Genomic DNA, 15163 nt, shown 5'->3' with positions numbered 1-15163 from the left:
CAAACCCATACACTAAACCTTCCTCACCTAATAACTTGACTAGATTCAGTACCAAGCTCATTAGATTTCTGAGTCCCCGTGGCTCACAGATTACTACAAACCCCAACAGGTACAGGTACGGCCGACGTAGGAGATCCTGATGACAACCAGCTGAAGTGGGAGTTCGATGAGGACTATGGCCGTCTGTATGTGAACTATCCGGAAGACTGAGGCCGTGGTCGTGATCGTGGGCTAGCATACGGGATGTGTTAGATCATCTATCTTTTTTGTTTAAGCCCGTAGCTGGACTTGCTGCTACTCCGAATAATGTGTGTCTGTAAGCTATATGATATATTCTTAACAGATGGCAAGTGTATGTCCTACTTGGTAATCTTTACTTATGTATTGTGATGATTATCCCGTTTGCAAAACGCATAGATGCACCCCTTTCCCCTTTTGAAGCCTCGCCCCCAAATAAGGAAAGGGCCGCATCTTAGTCGTTACAAGTTGGTAATCAGAGCCTTACGACCATAGGAGCCTTTGTGTGATCGAACTTGGCCGAGTCGAGTCTAGTAAAATGTTTTGAGTCTTAGTTATATTGGAGAGTAGGTTTCTTTTTTCTCCTCTTCTATGCTCTGGTGAGGTTCTCGACTTAGGAAATCTTAATTCTACTCCTCTTCTCGCTCAAAAAAAATTAGGATCACGCGGGTATTTTGAAATATATATGATATCGATGTGACGGAGTTCTGTCTTGGTGCCTCCTGTCTGACTTGATTTCTTCCGGGGAGTTGAGCTCCACGGGATTCTTGTGCACATTGCCATCATTTAGATTTCTTAGTATCTCAGGACGGAGGATGTTCATAATTGCTTCAATACTAGTTGTGACGAGAGGAGTCCGGCTTCCCCAGTACTGGTGCAGAGAGTTCCGGATGTATCGCCACACTTTGTATTGTTGTGATTACGAGGGTCTCTAGTAGATGAAGGTCCGAGATTCTGGTTATGTGTTGACGGATGTGATACACTGGACGGGTTAGTATAGGAGTTGTGTGACATATTACTCCTTGTGTCCGTGTACCAGATTGTATGACCAGATATTTCGGGAATTCATAGGTGGGATATCAAGTAGTGACCTATAGGACAATATTCCTATAGATGCATGATGTGAGGTTGGTATTCGACATTCAGTGGGTCATTTGTTCATGGTCGTCTTACAGTGGTTCTCGTTGTGTCTTAAAGATTCCTTGTAGCTTGCTAGGACTAGGGGACGCTTCGTAAGTCGTGTGCACTGCCTTGCACAGGATGGCTACTGTAAAGTCGAGGCCGTGCGATCATATCCACGAAGATATCGGATGGAATCTCTGCCATACTTTTGTTCCGAGCAGTTCTAGCTCATACTTGGTTTGCAAGTGGTCTTTAATCAGAATTTTGTCGACAATCACTTTGAGAAAGCATTCTTACTTTGTGTTCGAGTGCAATTACTAATATTCTTGTTCAGATAATCTTGCCTTTTGATCCAGCTTTACCTTGAATATTATTCTCTGGTCTAATGTGTTGTCCGTCTTGAGGATGGCTCCACCAACTCGCCAGGATCCAGGTCACGAGGGTACTGATGTTCCGCCACCATCCCCTCCGCCACCTCCGCCGCCGCCTCCTCCTGAAGAGGCTTGGCAAGCGGTGATGGCTGCAACAAATGCTAACACCCATATGTTAATCAAGCTATTGCAAGAGAGGACGAATCAGCAGCAGGGCAATTTCAACCATGGTGGTAATCAGTTTGCATCTCTGAATCAATTCCTGGCAAACCAGTCGAAGACCTTCATGTCGTGTGATCAGCCGTTTGATGCTGAGGACTGGATACGGGACATGAACAAACACTTTGAGTGCAGCAATGTCCGTCCAGAGGACTTCGTCAAGTTTGCAACGTTTCAGCTCAAGGGGCAGGCAGCAGTTGAAGGACTCCATGGGTGGCAGATTGATCAGTTGGGATGAGTTCTGCAGAGATTTCAGGTCTCACTATATCCCATCTAGCTTTGTGGAAGAGATGCGTGAGAAGTTCATACGCTTGAAGAAAGGTGGTTCCTTTGTGTACAAGTACAACCTCGAGTTCCATGAGCTGGCTCGATATGCTTTGTAGGACATTCCAGATCAGAAGAGCAAGATCTATCAGTTCAGAGGTGGTCTGAGAGAGGACTTGCAGCTGGCCCTTGCCTTGCACAATCTCGATGAGTTTGATAAGTTCTATAACTTGGCTCTCAGGGCTGAAGCAGCTTTGCTCAAGGTGGAGAATTCGAGGAAGCATTTCAGAGAGTCCAGTTCGTCGCCCTCAACTCAGGTGGTTCCGAAGCAGCAGAAATATTGGGTGTTTCCTCCTCCTCGACAGACTCAGCAGTTCAAATCAGGTAGTCGTGGTTCTTCCCACCCACCCAACCCAGCTTTCCAGCAGAGGTTTCAGCATCAGACGCAAGGGAATCCTCAGGTCAATTTCGTCAGCCGGCAGATGTTACTTGTCACAACTGTGGGCAGAAAGGTCACTATGCCAACAAGTGCACCTCTCAGCTGCGTCTTCTGCCCCCTCCTCCAGGGAAGCCTCCAAGCAATACTATAGTGAAGTTCAACCCCAGGTCTGCGAGAGTCCATATGGTGAATGCAGCTGAAGCAGACAACTCCTCAGACGTGATTATGGGTAATCTCCTCGTTAATGATTCTCCTGCAAAAGTCTTGTTTGATTCTGGTGCTTCGCATTGCTTTATGTTAAAGTCATTTTTCGTCAAGCATGAGTTTGATTATCAAAATTTGCCTAAACCGATGTCGGTGGTCTCTGCCGGTTTGATTTAGAATTCTAGTCGCATAGTTCCTAATGTCTCTATCAAGATGGGTAATTATGCCTTTCTGGCTTCTCCTATTGTCCTTGGCAACTCTGATATTGATTTGATCCTTGGAATGGATTGGTTTGCTATGAACAAGGCGTCTATTGATTGTGAAGCTAAAGAAATGAAGCTAACTCATTCTTCGGAGGACGTGATTATCTTCGCAGCGCGTGATGACACGGTTCGTCTGTTTTGCTTGAATAAGAAGGGTGAGATCTCTCCAATTTCGCAAGTCCCAGTGGTCTGCGAGTATGAAGATGTTTTTTCGAAGGAACTGCCAGCAATGCCTCCGCACCGAGCAGTTGAGTTCGTAATTGAGCTTGAACCGGGTACCGAGCCTGTGTACAAACGGTCGTACAAACTGGGTCCAGAAGAGCTGAAGGAGTTGAAGAAACAACTTGATGAGCAAGAGCGTCTGGGTCTGATCAGACCAAGCTCATCTCCTTGGAGCTGTGGAGTTCTTTTTATCAAGAAGAAGGATGGTACGAAACGACTCTGTGTCGATTACCGTCCATTGAATAAGAAGACAATTAAAAACAAGTATCCACTTCCTAACATCAACGAGTTGATTGAGCAATTGAAAGGGGCTAAGATCTTCTCGAAGCTTGATCTCGGGATGGGTTATCATCAGATTCACATTTGCGAAGAGGACATTCCAAAGACTGCTTTCAGAAGAAGCTTTGGCTCGTATGAGTACACGGTGATGTATTTCGGTCTGGCTAATGCTCCACCGACCTTCTGTCGGATGATGAATTATATCTTCTCCCCATTCAAGAATGAATTCATCTTGTTGTATCTTGATGATATTCTGGTCTTTTCGGAAACTGAGGAAGAGCATGAAGAACATCTCAGGCTTGTGCTTGATAAGCTAAGTTTTCCAAATGTGAGTTCTGGTTGAAAGAAGTTGTCTACCTTGGGCACATCATCTCTGACGAGGGCATCAAAGTTGATCCGTCGAAGGTGCAGGCCATTGTTGAGTGGGAACCTCCGCAAAATGTGAAGCAGCTTCGAAGCTTTCTCGGGCTTGCAAGCTATTGTAGAAGATTCGTTGAGAATTTCTCCAAGATTCCTAAGCCTCTCTCAAGTCTTCTTCAGAAGGGTGTGAAGTATGTCTGGTCTTCAGAGCGTCAGTTGGCTTTCGACACACTCAAAGAGAAGCTCACTTCTACTCCAGTCTTGGTTCCTCCTGATGACTCCAAACCTTATCAAGTGTTCTGCGATGCCTCTATTCAAGGTCTTGGTGCAGTATTGATGCAAGACAAGAAAGTGGTAGCTTATACCTCGAGACAGTTGAAGCCAAGTGAGAAGAATTACCCCACTCATGATCTTGAGTTGGCGGCAGTGGTATATGCTCTGATGACTTGGAGACACCTCTTGTTGGAGAGAAAGGTTGAAGTGTTCACCAATCACAATAGTCTCAAGTACATCTTCACCCAGCCTAACCTCAATCTTCGGCAAACTCGTTGGGTGGAAATGCTCCAAGATTTTAATCCGAGCGTTGAGTACACTCCAGGCAAAGCTAATGTTGTGGCAGATGCTTTGAGTAGGAAGGCTTACTGCAACAGTCCCATTCTGAAGCCTCTCCAGCCTGATATGTGTGAATCTTTCAGAAAGCTCAACCTTCAGTTAGTACCTCAGGGATTTCTTGCTAATCTTCAGATTTCTCCTACCTTGGAAGACCAGGTCCGACAAGCTCAACTTCTTGATGCAATGGTGAAGAAAGTTAAGATTGGCTTGGCAAAGGGAGTTCCCAAATATAAGTGCTTCAGTGTTGATGCCAGAGATACATTATTCTTTGAGGATTGTCTTGTCGTTACGAAAGGGGATCTCAGAAAGGTTATCATGGAAGAAGCTCATAACTCTCTTCTCTCGATACATCCAGGAAGTTCCAAGATGTATCAGGATTTGAAACAGACCTTCTGGTGGACTCGCATGAAGCATGAGATTGCTCAGTTCGTAAATGAATGTGATGTATGTCGAAGGGTGAAAGCAGAGCATCAATGTCCAGCACGTCTTTTGCATCCCTTGCCCATTCCCAAGTGGAAGTTTGACCATATTGAGATGGATTTCGTCACCGGGTTTCCGTAGTCCAAGAAGGGTAACGATGCTATCTTCGTCGTCATCGACAAGTTGAGCAAAGTCGCTCATTTCCTTCTAGTCAAGGAGTCTATCTTGGCAGCTCAGCTTGCAGAGTTGTACACTTCGAGGATAGTCTCATTGGACGGCGTCCCAATGCTGATTTCTTCGGATCGCGGAAGCATCTTTACAAGTTCTGGGACTCATTTCAGTCTGTGATCGGTACTAAGATTTGATTTAGCATAGCCTTCCATCCTCAGACTAGTGGGCAAGTTGAGAGAGTCAATCAGGTCCTCAAGGATATGCTAAGAGCCTGTGTCATTTCCTTTGGCATGAAGTGGGAAGACTACCTACCTTTTGCTGAGTTTTCATATAACAACAACTATCAGGCAAGTTCAGGCAAAGCTCCGTTTGAGATTCTCTATGGCAGGAAGTGTCGTACCCCACTCAATTGGTCAGAGACTGGCGAGCGTCAGATTCTTGGGAATGATATGATTGAAGAAGCTGAAGAGATGTGTCGTGTCATCCGAAATAATCTCAAGGCAGCGCAGTCCCGTCAGAAGAGCTACTACGATAGCAAGCATCGTGACATGGCTTATCAGCTCGATGACTTCGCCTATCTTAAAGTGTCTCCTATGAAGGGCACTCAGTGCTTTGGCATCAAAGGAAAGCTTGCTCCTCGTTTTGTCGGGCCTTTCAGAATCGTTGGCAAGAGAGGCGACCTTGCATATCAATTAGAGCTCCCTTCAAACTTCGCAAATGTGCATGACGTGTAAAATGTCTCTTAGCTCCGGAGATGCTTCAAGACTCCGGAGCGCACAGTTGATCTTCAGGATATCGACCTTCAACCCGACCTATCCTACGGTGAGCATCCAGTTGCAGTTCTTGAGACGACTGAGCGCAAGACCCGCAATAAGTCAATCAAGTTTCTCAAGGTGCAGTGGTCACATCATTCCAATAAAGAGGCCACTTGGGAGCGCGAGGATCACCTCCGTTCCGAATTTCCAGAGTTCTTTCAGTCCTAGATCTCGGGTCGAGATCTTCTTGTAGTGTGGGACAGTTTGTAACACCCCAGATGTAACCTTTCCTATTTTGGAGTACCATGTTGTGGATGTTATAAGAGTTATCATTTCATGTGGCTTTATTTTTTGTCTTCATCTTGCATCATGGCATTCATTGCATTCATGGCAATCCCATTGTGTTGATGTTGCTTGATCATCATGAGTGACAATGTGTTTATGAATGCTAGTGTGCTTGTGTTGATGTTGTGGTGTTTTCAAAACAGTGGTGTTTCAAACAAGGATTCAAAAACCCCTTCTCCATTAATATTTGAACTTATGATTTAACTTTGTTTAAACCTGTTTTAAAAATGTTGGTCATTTAGTGTTTTATCTTGTGATTGAAGGGGTGTTGTCTTGGGGTTTTTAAACTTAAGTCATATAGGGTTTTTACTAACAAAACATCATATTAAATCCTATTTTGAATATAATTTAGTTGCTCCAAAAATCAGTTTTGTATTTTATTTAAATAGAGCATAATTCCCTTATGCCCTAAGTTTTTTTATTTTTTTTCTTCAAACCCGTGTGTGGCTATGGGCATTTGTGTTTGAGTGTTGTTTATTTTAAAAAGAGTAAACCTTTTGTTTCTTATTCACATAGGCCCAGGTGGGCTGGCTCCCTCCTCTTACCCGGGCCTTGCCCTTTTCTTCTTTCCCTCACACAAAGGCCCTCTCGGCGTTCCTCTTCGTCCCCTGACGTTGTCCCTTTCCCTCCCTCCTTTCCGTCAGAGAGGGTCGTCGCCAGAGAGAGAGAGAGCTCCTGACGTCGTGCCCTCACGGACCTCGAGACCCTATATAACCCCTCGGCGTGCGTGCCCCTCCTCCTAGGGTTCCTCCCCTTCCTTCTCCTCCGCCGCCAGCACCTTATTCTCCCTCCAACTCTCCCTCGTCAGGTAAGTTCAGAGAAAGCAGTAGTTCAGAGAGTGCGCCGCTCATCGCCGTCGTCCCTCCCCTCGTCGTTGGCGCGTCCCCGGGGAATCCGAGCGCGCATGAAGGATGCTGGATCCTCCTGTTGGAATTATGCCCTAGAGGCAATAATAAATCTATAGTTGTTATTATAATTCCTGTATCAAGATAATAGTTTATTATCCATGCTATAATTGTATTGAATGAAGACTCATTTACATGTGTGGATACATAGACAAAACACCGTCCCTAGCATGCCTCTAGTTGGCTAGCCAGTTGATCAATGATAGTCAGTGTCTTCTGATTATGAACAAGGTGTTGTTGCTTGATAACTGGATCACGTCATTGGGAGAATCACGTGATGGACTAGACCCAAACTAATAGACGTAGCATGTTGATCGTGTCATTTTGTTGCTACTGTTTTCTGCGTGTCAAGTATTTATTCCTATGACCATGAGATCATATAACTCACTGACACCGGAGGAATGCTTTGTGTGTATCAAACGTCGCAACGTAACTGGGTGACTATAAAGATGCTCTACAGGTATCTCCGAAGGTGTTAGTTGAGTTAGTATGGATCAAGACTGGGATTTGTCACTCCGTGTGACGGAGAGGTATCTCGGGGCCCACTCGGTAATACAACATCACACACAAGCCTTGCAAGCAATGTAACTTAGTGTAAGTTGCGGGATCTTGTATTACGGAACGAGTAAAGAGACTTGCCGGTAAACGAGATTGAAATAGGTATGCGGATACTGACGATCGAATCTCGGGCAAGTAACATACCGAAGGACAAAGGGAATGACATACGGGATTATACGAATCCTTGGCACTGAGGTTCAAACGATAAGATCTTAGTAGAATATGTAGGATCCAATATGGGCATCCAGGTCCCGCTATTGGATATTGACCGAGGAGTCTCTCGGGTCATGTCTACATAGTTCTCGAACCCGCAGGGTCTGCACACTTAAGGTTCGACGTTGTTTTATGCGTATTTGAGTTATATGGTTGGTTACCGAATGTTGTTCGGAGTCCCGGATGAGATCACGGACGTCACGAGGGTTTCCGGAATGGTCCGGAAACGAAGATTGATATATAGGATGACCTCATTTGATTACCGGAAGGTTTTCGGAGTTACCGGGAATGTACCGGGAATGACGAATGGGTTCCGGGAGTTCACCGGGGGGGCAACCCACCCCGGGGAAGACCATAGGCTATGAGGGTGGTGCACCAACCCTTAGTGGGCTGGTGGGACACCCCAAGAGGGGCCTATGCGCCAAAGATAAGAAATCAAAGGAAAAGAAAAAAAAGAGGGAGGAGGTGGGAAGGGAGGGGGACTCCCTCCCACCAAACCAAGTCCAACTCGGTTTGGGGGGGGGGGGAGAGTCCTCCCCCTTGGCTCGGCTGACCCCTTGAGGGTCCTTGGACCCCAAGGCAAGGCCCCCCTCCCTCCCACCTATATATACGGAGGTTTTAGGGCAGATTTGTGACGACTTTCCCACGGCTGCCCGACCACATACCTCCACGGTTTTTCCTCTAGATCGCGTTTCTGCGGAGCTCAGGCGGAGCCCTGCTGAGACAAGGTCATCACCAACCTCCGGAGCGCCGTCACGCTGCCGGAGAACTCTTCTACCTCTCCGTCTCTCTTGCTGGATCAAGAAGGCCGAGATCATCGTCGAGTTGTACGTGTGGTGAACGCGGAGGTGCCGTCCGTTCGGTACTAGATCATGGGACTGATCGCGGGATTGTTCGCGGGGCGGATCGAGGGACGTGAGGACGTTCCACTACATCAACCGCGTTCTCTAACGCTTCTGCTGTACGGTCTACAAGGGTATGTAGATCACTCATCCCCTCTCGTAGATGGACATCACCATGATAGGTCTTCGTGCGCGTAGGAAAATTTTTGTTTCCCATGCGACGTTCCCCAACACCTCCCTCGCTCCATTCCCGACACTAGGAGGGTGGATCCCCTCCTCTATCGGCCCGTCCTCGCCGTCGTCGTCTCAGGCGGAGCAGAGCAGGTCGTCGTCGTGGCCTCGCCTTTTCTTCCTCTTCTCGACAGCGGGAGCGCCTCCAAGCACCCCTAGGTGAGCGCCCCGACCCATTCCTTCTTTTTCCCGCGCCATCGGCTCGCCCTGTCGTCGTAGCTTGCACCGCCGTCGTGTCCTGCGCGGCCGGTTGCGCAGCCGCGTCGAGCCGCCGTCCTAGGGTCCCTCCGCGTGGGCTAGCCACGGGAATGGGTGAAAGGATCGATATGGTTGGCTAGAGGGGGGGTGAATAGACAACGACCACTTTTTAATTAATCTTAGCAAGTTAAGGTAAACAACATACGGGTTCACAAATAATACGACAATGAGGTGAACCCTAAAGAAGCTAACAACGAGAGCTATTAAGACAAGTAAGATATAGTCACAAGCATAAGCAAATACAAAGTAAAGGATAGAGATAACCACAAGTGGAACCGATGGAGACGAGGATGTGTTACCAAAGTTCCTTCCCTTTGACAGGAAGTACGTCTTCGTTGGAGCGGTGTGGAGGCACAATGCTCCCCAAAAAGCCACTAAGGCCACCGTATTCTCCTCACGCCCTCGCACGATGCAAGGTACCGTGATTCCACTATAGGTGCCCTTGAAGGCGGCGACCGAACCTTTACAAACAAGGTTGGGGCAACTCCACACAAAGCTTGGAGGCTCCCAACTAGACCACGAAGCTTCACCACAATGGAATATGGCTTCGAGGTGACCTCAACCGTATAGGATGCTCAAACACCCAAGAGTAACAAGATCCACAAGGGATTGGTGGGGGAATCAACTTTTCTCTTGGTGGAAGTGTGGATCTAGGCCTTCTCAACCAATCCCTAAAGAATCAACAAGTTTGATTGGCTAGGGAGAGAGATCGGGCACTTTTGAGCTTGGGGCGCAACAATGGAGCTTAGAGAGGTAAGAGATAGGGTTCCACAGCTAGAAGAACCCTTTATATAGTGGGGGGGGGGGGAAATCAGACCGTTTTCCCACTCTCTGCCCGAGCTCCAGCGGTACTACCGCTGGCACTCCAGCGGTACTACCGCTGACCAGGGGCGGTACTACCGCCGCCTAGCGGTACTACCGCTGGATGCAGCGGTACTACCGCTGGGCCCCTGGTAGTGCAAAAGCACTACCACCGCCAAGAAAGTCTTCGCAAAAAGGTCCGTCCACGAACTACCGCTAGGCAGGCGGTACTAAGCTCCTGGAGCGGTACTACCGCTGACCAGGGGCGATACTACCGCCATCCAGCGGTACTACCGCTAGCCTTCCAGCGGTACTGCCGCTAGGGCCAGCGGTACTACCGCTGTGGACCAATTTGCAAGGAGGAAAGAAACACAGTGGCGGGGGCCGCTCCAAAGATGAAGGTAAGGGAGAATATGTGAAGTGTGCGCGTGCAAAGATAGATTCCACCCAAACCTATCCACTACGGATCCCCTCTTAATAGTACGGCTTTCCTATGACTCAAATAAAGAGAATCGTAGAGAGCGCCGTGCTTCTGTTCCATGAATGAGGAGACGAGTCGTCTTGTGCCGTTGACATGTGTTATCTGAAACCTTAACACACACGGTTAGTCCTTTACGGTACTGTCATCAATCACCAAAATTACTTAGGCATAAACTATGCCCCAACAATGGGTTCCCCAATCCTCCCGCATCACGAGTCGTAACAGCCGTTCAGCATAGATCGCCGGAGCATCACCGGAGAACCTTCCCTGTTCCGACCGTCGTGGTTGTGTGCAGGAGGAGCAGAGGGGGCTGCTCAAAAGAGCATCTCCCCCTCTCTGTTAAGTTCATTTCCCATAGCGCAGTGGCATCCGAGCCAAGGCACGCGCAGCGCATCGCGGGTTCGATCCCCGCAGGCCCCTTTTTCATTTTCTGTTGTTTCGCTAGTAGCAGTGCAGTGCAGAGAGGTTACCTTGCTTCCTTCCTCTCCTCTGTCGAGAGCCGAAGTGGTAGCCCAGTGGTGCATAGGAGTGTAGTGGTGCAGGAGGCTGTGGGTTCGAAACCCAGGGCCTCCCCTTTTGTTTTCACTTGTTTTGTTTTTCCTTTTCTTTTCTTTTGTTGCATTTTACTGTTTTGTTTCTTTTAAAAAACCAGGGGGTGTTTTATTCCTTTTAAGGCATAGCTTGTATGTGAGTGTATGTGTGTGCACATGAGTGCATGTGTATGTGCATGATAGTGTGTATGTGTGTGTGTGCACATGAGTGAATGTGTACACATATGTGATTGTGTGTGTGTGTGTGTGCATGGGGGTGCACATACCATGTGCAAGAGGGCCTAGCCTCTCATGTGGCACCTATTCTTGTAATGTTTGTGTGAGTGTATGCACTTGAGTGAGTGTGAGCACATGTATGTGTGTGTGCTCATGTAGGTGTACGTGTGTGCATGGGTGCATATGCACTTGTGCATGAGGGTCTAACCCCTCATGCTTGCCACTATGAAGTGGTGTTGTGTTGTATAGAGCTTGTGTATGTGCATGTGTAGGGGTAGATGTGCAATGTGTGCTAGTTTTACATGTGATGTTATTCCTTTATAGCATATTCGATTCTAGGTGATATTTTTCAAGCTAGCTTTGTGCCTTGATGTTACATGCAAGTACCCATTTTTATATATGATTTTGGGGTAGAATCATCCCACGAATCCATTGGTGCAATCAGATATCACTTTAGAGCAACTTCATAAAACTGTTATTTTCCGTCTTGATGCCATGTTTAGTGCCTTGTATTAGGTGGTGCCTTGACCCTTTGAGGATGAATCCTTGATGTAGTGGTAGTGGGTGAACCCCTCTACAACATGGGGTCTTTGTTTTGTTCTTAGGAATTTGTATGCACCTATTGTGCCCTGTCAAAGTTTACACTTGGATGAAACTGACAGATTTGTGAAAACCTTGTGACCTAAATTGCATCAAATAAAATAGAGAGAGAGAGAGCAGATGGATCCTATCCCCTATAACGAACACTCATTCCTATCTATTGATAGAAAAGAAAGATCTTCGTCACGGACTTTGTCTTTATTCTTTTTTTTAGATTTGAGGAATTCCTCATATCCAAGGCAGCTCCCCACAAAGACCCCACGGACTATAAATTCATTGACAATGTCTATGCTGGTTCAAATACAGCTCGACCCAAAAATCTAGGGCTTCGTGAATATCCGCACAAGCCTGGGCTGGGCCTACCCCCATCCCTAGAGGAGCCGTATGAGGCGGAAGCTCCACGTACGGTTTTGAAGCCGAGCCTTTCCAGCAATGGGGCCTAGGGACCGATATGATGATTGGTTTAGGTAGGGCGGACGGGCTACCTATTATTCGTCGGCGGTACGTACGGCGCACGCAGGGCCTCGGTTTGCTGCGTCTATGGCTTCCCTCCTCTAAAGCAGCTTCCTTCCTTTCCGGTTCGTAGTGGTTACGAGCAGAAGTGCAATTCAATTCAAATACCTTCGGCCTCTTCCTCTCCCCTGTGTAAGCCGCCGCCTATAGGCGAAGGGACGAAAGCCCATTAGACCTAATGGGAAAAAGTATGCAAAAAGTAAGATTTGGCAGTATTTTATGTTTGTCTAGCTCCCTGTTAAATTTGTGGGCTGGTCCCTGTTTAATTTCATGCTTATGCACTTCCTGTAGATATCATTTTGGAGGCTGCCAAAATGCTTCAGAGTATAAGCAGCTGGTGAAAATCTGTGAATTTCATAAAGTCCGAGAATCTGTGATATTTTGTCCAAGTTAGTGCATGTAGATCTGCTCATGGGTGATTCCTTTGCATTAGCTTCTTGATCAGGGTTGTAGAGATTTTGGATGGCTTCTTCCTCATATCTTGTTTGGCTCATTTAGATGGTTGTAGCTACTTTAAATTTTGTAGACAAACTCCTATGATGCTGTTGAAAACAGATTGCATGTTTTTTGTTGATTGGAAGCTTGTGTGGGCATTGTTGATGGTATGGTGTGTTTCCATGCACCACCCCACTTATATTTTGTTGCTTGATCATGTGGCAACCTGGTAACACCAAGGGAGTGCCATTGGAGTGTGTTTGTGGCTGATTTGAACCGTAGGTCTCCATAACTTGTTTCGTAGTTTCTGGTTGATCCGTAACTCCATTCTCTACGATCCTTATATGTTTTTGCATCGTTTTCTCGTGATACACATGTTCATGCCATATTCATGCATGTCAAGATAAATTAATATGAGGTTCTGTCCAGAATTCTATTAACTCAACTAATGCATATGAAAGTGACTAGAATAGTGATGCATGCTTCCTTCTTCACACATGCATCATATTGCTTGTTGCATCATGTTGTGTTGGTCTTCATTGGTTGTTATCTTATCTTGGGTAGCATCGGGATTGGAGAGCGAGTACGTGGATTTTGGAGAGTACGTGCAAGAAGATCAAGAGCAGTTCCAAGCTGAAGACATCACAGGCAAGATGACCGTGACCTTGATACCATATCTAGCTTTGTTATGCTTAGAATCACGTTTCCTTCGATACATGCTCGCTGCCTACCACTTGATATAAATGCCACATGTCTTTGCCATGAACCCCAAACACCTCCCTCTCCTAGCAAATGTTGTTTGGCTAAGTAGGATTGCTCAACTTCTAATCAGTAGCTTTGCTAGTTGCAGGTGCCAGCTGTCTCATGTGATAACATGAGTATATTGACATCATTATGTTTAAACTGCTATTTAATTAATGCACCTATATACTTGGTAAATGACGGAAGGCCTAGCCTTTTGCCGGGTGATTTGTTCCGTTGTTGCCGCCTTAGTTTCGGCTACCGGTGTTTGATTCCATAACTGATCGCTCCTAACACGTTCGGGGTTGTTATGGGGACCCCTTGATAAATCGTGTAGTGTTAAGGCTCATCTGGCAGGACCCAACATTGGTTTTAATCTTCTAATCACCTAATAATAATTTGCATAGGGAATAGCTACCCCGAGGATTTAATCAACAACCCGGGTCAGTGCTCCTCATGAGTGTTGGTCCAAACTAGAGTCGTGTGCGGGGCCAACCCGGGGCAACTCGGGAGATTTCTATCAGGCCACTGTACATTGCGCTCGTCCGACCGTGTCCTAAGAACGAGATACACGGCTCCTATCGGGTTCGTCGACACGTCGGGAAGTCTTGCTAGATTTGTCTTACCTTAGCGAAATATCTTGCGTATAGGGATTCCGGTGAAACTTTGGGTCTCCTCAAAGTTGAGGTTTTCCTCTAAGGAATCCGACGAGATCACGAGTTTCGTGATAGAGGATTACTTTGCGGCCTGTGGCAGTTTGTGATGGACTAGTTGGAGCACCCCTGCAGGGTTTAATCTTTCGGAAAGCCGTGCCCGCGGTTATGTGGCAAACATGGATAATTTGTTAACATCCGGTTCTAGACAACTTGAAGTAACTCTAATAAAACTGCCAACTGTATGCGTAACCGTGATTGTCTCCTTCGGAGATCGCTCTTCGATCGAGAACACGGTGGGGTTATGTTTGACGTAAGTAGGTGTTCAGGATCACTTAGTGATCAATTTAGTCTTCGAACGCTTGCGTAGACCACCACATGATACTCTGATCAACGTAAGTTAGCTACCATATATGCTTAGGTTGCTGCAAACCCAGACACTAAACCTTGCTCACCTATTAACTTGACTAGATTCAGTACCAAGGTCATTAGATTGCTGAGTCCCCGTGGCTCACAGATTACTACAAACCCAAACAGGTAAATGTATGCCCGACGCAGGAGATCCTGATGACAACCAGCTGAAGTGGGAGTTCGATGAGGACTCTGGTCGTCTGTATGTAAACTATCCGAAAGACTGAGGCCGTGGTCGTGATCGTGGGCTAGCATACGGGATGTGTTAGATCATCTGTTTTTCTGTTGAAGTCCGTATCTAGACTTGCTGCTACTTTGAATAATGTGTGTCTGTAAGCTATATGATATATTCTTAACAAATGGCAAGTGTATGCCCTACTTGTTAATCTTTACTTATGTATTGTGATGATTATCCCGTTTGCGAAACGCATAGATGCGCCCCTTTCCCCTTTTGAGGCCTCGCCCCCAAATAACGAAAGGACCGCATCTTAGTCGTTACAAGATCCTATTGTGTCAACGAAGGCTCTGAAGCCAGATAATAGGTGCAACCCTGCTGAACGAGTTCACGCCCGAGGGTGGCCCAATCTTCATGTCGTAGGATCGAATCGGGAGGGATAACTAGCTTTATACCTGTCAAGGTTGGATGCAACACGTACGTTGGACATGGCTAACCGGAGCTACAAGAACTCC

This window comes from Hordeum vulgare, chromosome 3H, assembly GCF_904849725.1.
Source record: "Hordeum vulgare subsp. vulgare chromosome 3H, MorexV3_pseudomolecules_assembly, whole genome shotgun sequence".
Taxonomy (NCBI): Eukaryota; Viridiplantae; Streptophyta; class Magnoliopsida; order Poales; family Poaceae; genus Hordeum; species Hordeum vulgare.
This window is presented reverse-complemented; position numbering follows the sequence as displayed.